Source organism: Octopus bimaculoides, chromosome 20 (genome assembly GCF_001194135.2).
Source record: "Octopus bimaculoides isolate UCB-OBI-ISO-001 chromosome 20, ASM119413v2, whole genome shotgun sequence".
NCBI classification, from domain to species: domain Eukaryota; kingdom Metazoa; phylum Mollusca; class Cephalopoda; order Octopoda; family Octopodidae; genus Octopus; species Octopus bimaculoides.
The window spans coordinates 28,298,520-28,308,644 of record NC_069000.1 but is presented as its reverse complement, the minus strand read 5'-3'; the positions used below and the strand labels follow the sequence as shown (position 1 = coordinate 28,308,644).

General features: G+C 35.4%; 1 protein-coding gene across 1 annotated transcript in view; it reads right to left on the bottom strand.

Annotated features, from left to right (window-relative positions):
• LOC106883353 (ralA-binding protein 1-A) overlaps positions 1-5,937 on the bottom strand; it is a 109,936-nt gene extending 103,999 nt beyond the window's left edge. The window contains exon 1 of the mRNA XM_052974959.1: positions 5,265-5,937. The gene's annotated coding sequence lies outside the window, so the exon portion shown is untranslated. The remainder of the gene's footprint in view (positions 1-5,264) is intronic.
• Between the last annotated feature and the right edge of the window lie 4,188 nt (positions 5,938-10,125).

Below are 10,125 nucleotides of genomic sequence, written 5' to 3'. Positions count from 1 at the left end.
TAGATAGATAGATAGATAGATAGATAGATATACATATATATATATAGATAGATATACATAAACATGTATATATATATATTACATATATATAAATATATATTCCACCCTGTTGGAACACAGACAAGTGAATGAACCAGTGGACTTCTTTGCCACCTCACCTATTACCAGTGAGGCAGTTACAATGGAATACATCAATATTAGCGAAGGTAGACGCAAACTCAACTGATGGTCCTGATGGTTTCCCAGCAATCCTCCTCAAATTGTGTAAGCGTGCCCTGGCAAAACCCCTCCAGATTCTCTTCCAGAGCTTTCTTGCAAATGGCAGATTGCCAAGCAAGCTGAAGGAGGAAATAATATGCCCAATCTATAAAGGGGGGAGCAGAGCAGATGCCAAAAACTATAGGCATATCTCTCTGACTTCACACATCAGCAAAGTCATGGAAAGGATAGTCGGAGGGAAAGTAATTGCATTCCTTGAAGAAAATAATTTGCTGAGTGATACCCAGCATGGCTTTCGACCATGTAGGAGCTGCCTGGCCCAGCTATTACAACAATATGACTGGGTGTTGAGACAGTTACTCAACAACTCAAATGTGGACATAATATACCTTGATTTTGCAAAAGCTTTTGACAAAGTGGATCATGGTATGATATGCCACAAACTGCGTGATCTTGGCATAGCTGGAAAACTTGGAGAGTGACTCTGCCAGTACTGGTGCCATAACAAAACTCCCAGTACTCTGTGAAGTGGTTCATGGTAGGAAAGGCCCATGCCAAAAACAGACAATAGAGCTTGGCTCAGCCCTCTGGCTTGCCAGCTCTTGTCAAACCATCCAACCCATGCCAGCATGGAAGACGGATTTGAATGATAATGATTGATGGATGATACATACATACATACATACATACATACATACATACAAACAAACAAACAAACTATCAATCAGCTGGTTCCAAACAATAATAATCCCAGAAAATCAATGAAGACCATCATTGTTGTAGTTGACTAGCAGAATTGTGATTCATGAAAACATTCAATATAAGTAGTATGTATTGAGGAGGGACCCATTTATATTTGCAAAGATACGGAAAACCATTTCATCCATGCCAAGCGGTTACTTAGCAAGGTTAGAAACCCTCATGAACATGGTATTCTTTGGTTCTCCAATGAGAAAAAATTTAATCAAGACCAAATGTCTAACCAGATGATGATGAACACATTCTTCTGATGTATCCAGAGTGATACTTTGCTTCCAGTAACTGTAATTGTTGTAGGAGTGATGAGTAATGAAGGTCATGTTATGCTGCCTTGTATCTTTCCACAGAGTCTTACAATTAATGCTACTGGATATGTTGAGGTGCTGGAGAGAGTTATTAAGTCCAGGGTGGATGAAATACACAGCAGAACATCATAAGTATTTCAACAAGACCCAGCACCTTTTCACAAAGCCCAGGTAGCCCAAAAATGAATATCAGAGAACCCTTATGATTATATATCACCAAACTTATGGCCTCCAAAGAAGCCTGACTTAATTCTCATGGACTATAGATTTTCATAAATTCCCTTTTTTGTTAATGCTTTTCGCCATCGTTTGGAAGTGCGTCGTGAAAACAATAAAGAAAAGGACTGGAAAAGTCTGTCGTGGAGGCACCATGGAGGCGAGGTAGGCGTTCAAAGATCATGGATTATCAATTTTTTTTATTTATTTTTACTTTAAAAAAGGCTTCCCTCGTCGTTTCAAAGTGCGTGGTGCAAAAACAAATTTTTTAATTTTTTAATGAACGGAGAAAACCCAACTTACATTAAGGGCTATTCTGAAACTTCGCCACTGAATGAATGATACTACCATCAATAAAGTACTACATCAAAACAGACAAAAATTATTTGTTTCTAGTACTAGTTCAGTATTAATGGAGTAGACCATTAATCAGAGGCGTTCCAATCTCTACCCTCTAATTGTATATCTTATATTGTATATCTTTAATTAGATTACCAGTGTTGTTTGTATTTCTTTGTATAGTGTGTAATATGTGATTAGAAATGGGAGACTTGGTGGCTATTTCTAAGAAAACGAATAACTTTTTAAGAGATATTCCTTCGTTGTTAGCTTTTATTTATCATCGAAAAAGATGACAAACGAAACCGGATAACAAAAAACGAAAGCACGAAGCAAACAAACATCTTGTTAACTTTCTCAATGAATGAAGAAACAAATAAACATCTATTTCTATAAATTATATCATCTTCAAAAATAATAATAGAATCAAATGTAAGGACAGGATTTCGTTTGGAATGTCATTCCGAGTTGCTGTTTTGTTTTTTTTTTAGTTTTTCTTGAACAGACATTCTTTCGTCTGTCAAAAAATCCTGATTTTATGTCAGCCTGTTTTGGTGTAATTGTTTCAGTATCACGTAAACCTCCAGATAGAGTAGATATATGATTAAAGGCCGTGGCTGACACGTCTTTCTTGGAGTGTGCCGCTATGTTATTTGCTATTTTAGAAGGTAGGGTACAATTTGAGGAAGATTTAGTCATTGTTTCTAGCTGGTCAAGCAATCACATAAAGTCTCTTCCTCTGGTGCTTTCGCTTCAACTCAAACTTAATTGAACAGACCCTATGACTCAAGGCTTCCAATCATAATTAACATTTTATCTTTTGAAGGGTGTGTAGGGCTGCATTATTTAATATTGTTTTACTTATTTAAGATTATTGAATGTGATTTAAAAGAAATTAAGCTGCTATTTGTAGCAGCACGAGCGACTACACAGAGACTAACGTACGACTGTCATCAGATTGTTGTTGCTAGTTAACCCAACCCCCTTCCTCGCCCTAAGTCATCCCTGATCGACGTATGATCAAAGACGTTCCAGCTTTCACCATTCCTTTTCGTGTATCCAAACCTACATTGTCCTTCGTTCCATATTTTTCATGGTAGTAAGATGTATCATTTGATGGAGATTTAACTGCTCTTTCTAGCGAGTCGACGTATCGATGTACACACGCATATAACATACACACAATATGCATATATATATATACTAAACACACAAATGTGTGTGTGTGTGTGTGTGTGTGAGGACGATATGCTTGGATGTGAATGTGCGAGATGACTATTTCTGTTTGCCGATGATGGGATGGGTTAATCTGCTATAAAATCGATAAATTGTAGGATTCGAAAGAAAGGCTGCAGCTAACTGAGGTGAAGTGCAGTGAAGTGTTACTTTCCACCATTATCTCACTTTTAAGAAATGAGCATATATCAAGAAACCTTTTTACCATCTACAAATTCTTGTTTACCCCAAGCGTTTATTCCTAATCTTTCCATTGTTATATGTTTAAATACGATTACATATATGCGTGTGTGTTTTATTAAATAAGATTATTTCTTCACACCGAAAGGTTTCGTACAATTGATTACCGTCGATCGAACTCATCAATGGGTCTGAAATAATTTAGAATGTTTCAAACTTAGAGATGTGTTTGGTTGACCAAGCGAACAAAGCCTTTACCTACGAGGAAATAATCCAGTTTAACGCAGGTGTATGGTGATCACTTCGTATTTTTGCACAGAAACACAAATGATTTAGAATTTAAAAAAATTGCATAAAATATATTAAGATCGCATATGTACACAGACAGATAGATAGATAGATAGAGAATGTAGACGGAGAGACAGGCGCGCACACATGTATAAAACCAGGAATATACTACTCACATACAATATAATAGCATAACCACTCAAATCGTCTTTCAGAATGAGCTTTTTTTCCTGACTTCTAAACTTACCGATAATCATGTGTGTGTGTGTGTGTGCGTATGTATGTATGTATGTATATATCTCTATATATTTATTACGGAATTCTCCCTCCGATAAATTAAGTAAATAAAGAACATTTTCGTTAGGTTTCTCTTTGCATTTATTACGGAATTCTCCTTCCGATACACTAAATAAATAAAGAACATTTTTTTGTTAGTTACCTTAAACAATTTTTACATATCCACCTATATATAAAAGAGAAGATATATTACATATATTACCAATAGTATCTTATCACTTATATTTATTTACACGTTTTATTAAAGCCTCTAGATTAAGTAAGACAGTGATACTTAATTTATATACCTATATATTGTTGTATGATATTATAATAGAGAAAGACGGTCTTCGACCTAAACAAATTTGGATAAATAATATTTGAGATATATAGAAATATATTTCGATAGTCGTAGATTCTATTTGATTATCTTATCCGTTATAACTTTGTAGTTTTTTAAAATGTAACCGTTATGTAGTTGAAAAGTTAACTCTCACGCTCATAATACATAGGCATTTGAATTACTTTTTTTTACAATCCAGCCGTCCTTTCACACAGAATCTCGTCTGTCTATAAACCAAAGCTCTGAAGAGACTTATTATAGGTGGATATGTATTGTTTGTAAATCATAGTCGAAACAAATTATTGGCTATTTTGATTTTTTATGATTTTTTTAATGTTATCTTATATTCATAGCATATTATAATATAAATAAATTATTGGATTGTCAATTGGATCTTCTATTTAATTTATTGTTTGTAATTTGCATTACACCAATATTTATATGATATTCAACTGACGTACTAATGAATTGGATGTTTTACTCACCTCTTTGAAGGAATTCCTTTCCTTAGTTTGTTACTATATATATATATATTATCCGAATTATAGTGAGTGTATATATATATATATATATATATATATATATATATATATATATATATATATATATATATATATATATATATATACACAACCAACCAAAACTGAGTGTTTTACAGTGGTAAAAAAAAATAACCTAAACATTTTATAAAAGCTAGATGACGTCTCTATCTGTCGAATTATAGTTTTAAAATCAATTAATTTGTATAAATATATTTCTGTAGTATCCAAGTCTCCAAAAGACCACATAAAAATTAAATATCATTGCTTGAAAAATTTACTAACATAAGTACTGTGCCTCTTGAAGAACTAATATACCAAAATGAAAATAATGATTGTGTAGATACATTTATAACTTGTACATTAGAAAATCGACGAAAGTGAGTTATTAACTTTATAATTTTACAAGAACTTGAAAGAATTGTTAATGAGAAGAAAAATTATATCAAACGTCAAAAATGAAAGAGACACAAACAGACCATGTTTAGTGAATACGAAATTTCGATTTGGGTTATTTAATGACATACTGAAAGAAATGGGAAAGAACAGAGAATAATATTTTACCTTGCAATATCAGTATTTAAATATTGTCCATCCTAAGAGGTTATTAACTATCTCATAGTGTTCAGCTCTCAACAACTGAACCTCTTTCCTCCATTAACAACAGGAACGTAACAATAGTTGTTAGATTTAGCCATTCGACTACTACGGGTGCTCAAAAGTGATATATGTATCACTAATACATATTACAGATTTTTTAAAAAATTTACCATCAGCTCTCACTTTTTCGTCATCATATGAATAAAGATCGTTTTAAAACATAGAGAGAAAGAAAGAGGACTTGATGGAAATTCAAATGAGTTGGTTCTGAATTCATTTATTTGTAAAGGGAAACAAATTCACGGAAGTAATGTTATTACTAAAAAGAAGCTGACTCAATTTGAAGTGACTTTCATTTTAGTCAGTCTTAATGATGGCATCACTTTAAATAAATAAATAACAATTTCTAATGAATGAATGAATCAAAGAATGGGTAAAGATAATATTAAAGTGAACAAAAATAATGTCTTTTTATGAACCGCTGTTAATTGGTTAATAACTAATAGGTTGAAATTGTTTTCTATTAAAACACAGTTTTTTTTCCTTTTAGAGTACTACTTAGAATTTTTCGTAAGTATACACATATATGCACACTCGTGTGGGTGGGGGGCGTGTGACATTGTAGTCGTGTCCAGTGCCCGTGACACAAATAAGGTACCCATGCTGGTGTCACATGAAAGACACCAATAGATTCTGCAGAGTGGTTGGCCTAAGGTCAAACCGTCTTACTCATGCTAGCATGGAAAACAGACGCTAAATGATGATGATGATGATGATGATGATGATGATGATGACGACAACGACGACGATGACAATATATAACAAGTACAATGGTATTATTAAATCTGAGTTGGATCATAAGTCAGCATTCCTGTGAGTACAGCTTAACAGAATGTGCAGAAGTGAAACCATTCATACAGACTGAAATTCCAGGTATAATGAATTTTTTTCATGAAGGTCATAGAGAAAGTCATAGTCAAAGAGATCCATGAAAGAGTAGACCTATATGAGATGCAATTTGGTTTTGTCCCCAGCAGAAACTCCAGAAACACAATCTTTCTAGTGAGGTAACAGCACAAGAAATACTTGGTTAAGAATAAATCTCTATTCCTGGCTTCTGTTGATTTGGAGAAAGCATTTGACAGGGTACCATACTCAGTAATTATGGTTTATGAGGAAACTCAGTATAGATAAATGGGAAACAAATAACTTGCTAGGATGAAGGATAAGTTTGAAATTTCCTGGAGCAAAAGCTGAGAACAAAAGGAACCAATAGAAAAATCTTGGCTAGGTTTTGAATCTTGGCTAAGAATCTAGCATGTTATTTGTTTCCCATTTATCTATACTGAGTTTCCTCATAAGCCATAATTACTGATTGTGGTACACTGTCAAATGCTTTCTCCAAATCAACAGAAGCCAGGAATAGAGATTTATTCTTAACCAAGTATTTCTTGTGCTGTTACTTACCTCACTAGAAAGATTGTGTCTCTGGAGTTTCTGCTGGGGACAAAACCAAATTGCATCTCATATCCAAATTGGATCTCTTTGACTATGACTTTCTCTATGACCTTCAAGGAAAAAATTCATTATACCTGGAATTTCAGTCTGTATGAATGGTTTCACTTCTGCACATTCTGTTAAGCTGTACTCACAGGAATGCTGACTTATGATCCAACTCAGATTTAATAATACCATTGTACTTGTTATATATTGTCATCGTCATCGTCATCATCATCATCATCACCATCATCATTATCACTTAGTATCTGTATTCCATGCTAGCATGAGTAAGATGGTTTGACCTAATGCCAACCACTTTGCAGAGTGTACTGGTGTCTTTCATGTGGCACCAGCATGGGTGCCTTTTTCATGTCCCCAGCACAAATGCCTTTCACATGTCACCAGCACTGGACACAACTACAATGTCACACACGCATGCTCGCATGCGCACATGCTTGCATGCGCACACACACGCACGCACACACACACACATGCACATACACACACACACACACACACACACACACATGAGTGTACATATATGTCTATATTTAAGAAAAATTCTAAGTAGTACTCTAAAAGAAAAAACTGCGTTTTAATAGAAAACAATTTCAACCAATTTGTTATTGACCAATTAACAGTGGTTCATAAAAAGATGTTATTTTCATTCACTTTAATATTATCTTTATTCATTCATTCATTAGAAATTGTTATTTATTTAAAGTAATGCCATCATTAAGACTGACTAAAATGAAAGTCACTTCAAATTGAGTCAGCTTCTTTTTAGTAATAACATTACTTCTGTGAATTTATTTCCCTTTACAAAGAAATTAATTTAGTTAGGAGAAAATATAAATACGGAACCCAAATTTGGCTCTACCTATTTCACTTGGCCCCAGCCAAATGGAGCACTTCATGTATGGTTTGTCTCAGCACAACTACACAACTTTCAACCTCTCTACTGGTCACACTGATAGGCAGATTCTTTTGCTCTTTCTCCCTCAGTCTTCTAGAAGTCAACAAAAGATGAACTTAACTACTTACAGAATGGATAACAGTGGCAAATAATCTGTATATAATAACTTGAAGAAGCTGTGTCTTACATCATAATGGTGACAATGAAAGGTAATTTTAATTAATATTTTTCGTCTCTCATTTATTTTGGTGCTCAAATCATTACAAATGGATTGTGCAAACAGTTCAAGCTGTATGCAAGTAAGTAGAGTGAGAGTTGGCAATGATTTCAGTGATGAATTTGGCATAAAGATAGGAGTCTGTCAATGTTCAGTCCTTAGTCCTTTCTTTTTCATCATAATTCTTCAAGCTATAACAGAGAAGATTAAGACAGGCTCTCCATGGAATCCCTATATACTGATGATCTAGTTCTCATGCCTAAAATCTATAAGGTAATTAGGGAAGAAATTCCAAGCATGGAAGCTAAACCTGGAATTGAAAGGCCCTATGGTAAACCTAGCAAAGGTGAAGGTTGGAGAGAAGGCAGGACCTGATACCTTCAAGGAAATGGCCTTACTCAGTACATAGAAAAGAGGTTGAAATAAACTCCATATACACTACTTGATATAAGCTATGAATTATCTAGTGATGTAATGGAATCATTAGCAGGTTATTTGAAAATTGAAGGTTCATATGCAATAGATACACTGCAGCAATACATATAAGCATACTGGAAATTGCATCTTAAAAGTCCATATAGCATACTAGAGGTAGTTGACAGTTTTTGTTACTTAGGAGACATAATTAGCAAGGGTGGTGGTTGTTCTGAAAATATAGTAGCTAAAGTAAGAGTTGACTGGAAAAAGTTCAGGGAGTTACTATCACAGCTGGCAACAATGATCTTTTTCCAAAGAGCAAAGGGCAGATTGTCTGATGCTTGTGTTAGAACTGCAATGAAGCATGGGCTTTGAATGAGGAGGACTTGAGAAGATTGGAAAAAAAATGAAGCAAACATATTCCATTGGATGTACATGAGTGTGCATGAAAAAATTAGTAGAGAGGTGCTAAGTGAAACACTGGGCATAAGAGGAACCAGAAGTTGTGTGCAAAAAAGAAGACAATGCTTTATGGACATGTGATGTGGATAGCTACATAAAGATGAGATGAGAATAGCTACATAAAGAAGTGCTAATCACTTAATGTGTAGGAACTTGCAGAAGAGGAAGATGCAGGAAGACATGAAATGAAGTGGCAAAGGCTGACTTCAGGACCCTAACACTGACAGAGGAGATGACAAAGGACCAGGATCTCTGGCAATATGAGGTTCTTGAAAAAACCTGCCCTCCTTAATGAAACTGAGTTCTGGAAGTGCTATGTTTTGTGTTCTCTATCCATCTCAGCCCAACTCTAATTTATTATGCCTGTCTCTCCCCTATCCCACCCTGGCTCCTGCAGGCAATCCAACCATGTCAACTCTCCAACTATGTCATCTTTCTCTTGCCCTCCTCCTCTTTACTACTCCTACTCTTCATCCCCATCCCACTCGCTGTCCTGCATCCCCCTATCTTCCTCAACTCATGGTTCTTTGTTTCGCCTGTCATCAGCCCTACTCATTCTGGCAGTCTGCCTCCCCATCCCCTTATTCTTCTTTCCATACAATCTTGCAACCCCTACTCACTCAACCATCCACTTCTGGTCACCTTGTGCCTTGCAGGGCCAATTAGGCACCTCATTGACATTACCTATCTCTTGTTCTCTCCCACCACTTTTCTCCTATTAGATGTGAGTAGTCATGCAGATCCCTCTGTGAGAACCTGACCTGCTTTTCCCCTTTCTCATTGTAATCCCCTCATCCCTTATCATGAAGCTGATCCCCCTACTTCCTCCAGGGTTCATAGTCATGTGAGCTGCATGGTGACCTTAAAGGTACAGGTGACAAAGAAAAAAAACACTCAGTCCATGCTGTTAAGTGGTTGGCATTTGAAAGGACATCCAGTCATAGTAACCATGCCAAAGCAGACAGTGGAGCATGATGCAGTCCTTGGACACGTCAGATCTTTGTCAAACTTCCCAACCCATGCCAACATGAAACATGAACATTAACTGAGGACGATGTTGATGATGATGTATTAAGTCCAAGAATGGACTGACATTTATTGGTGTGACATTTATTCTTTACTTACATCTGTTTTAACAGTACATGGCAGATATATTTCTTTTCATGAAAATAAATATAAGTAAAAATATAAATTGTTTGTACAGTTCCAACATATTACATATGATCCACATACATCTCTTCAGACAAGATTAAATGAGGGTTAAAGAGAGAGAGAGGGGGGGTAGAGAGAGAGGGGAGTAGAGAGAGAGGGGG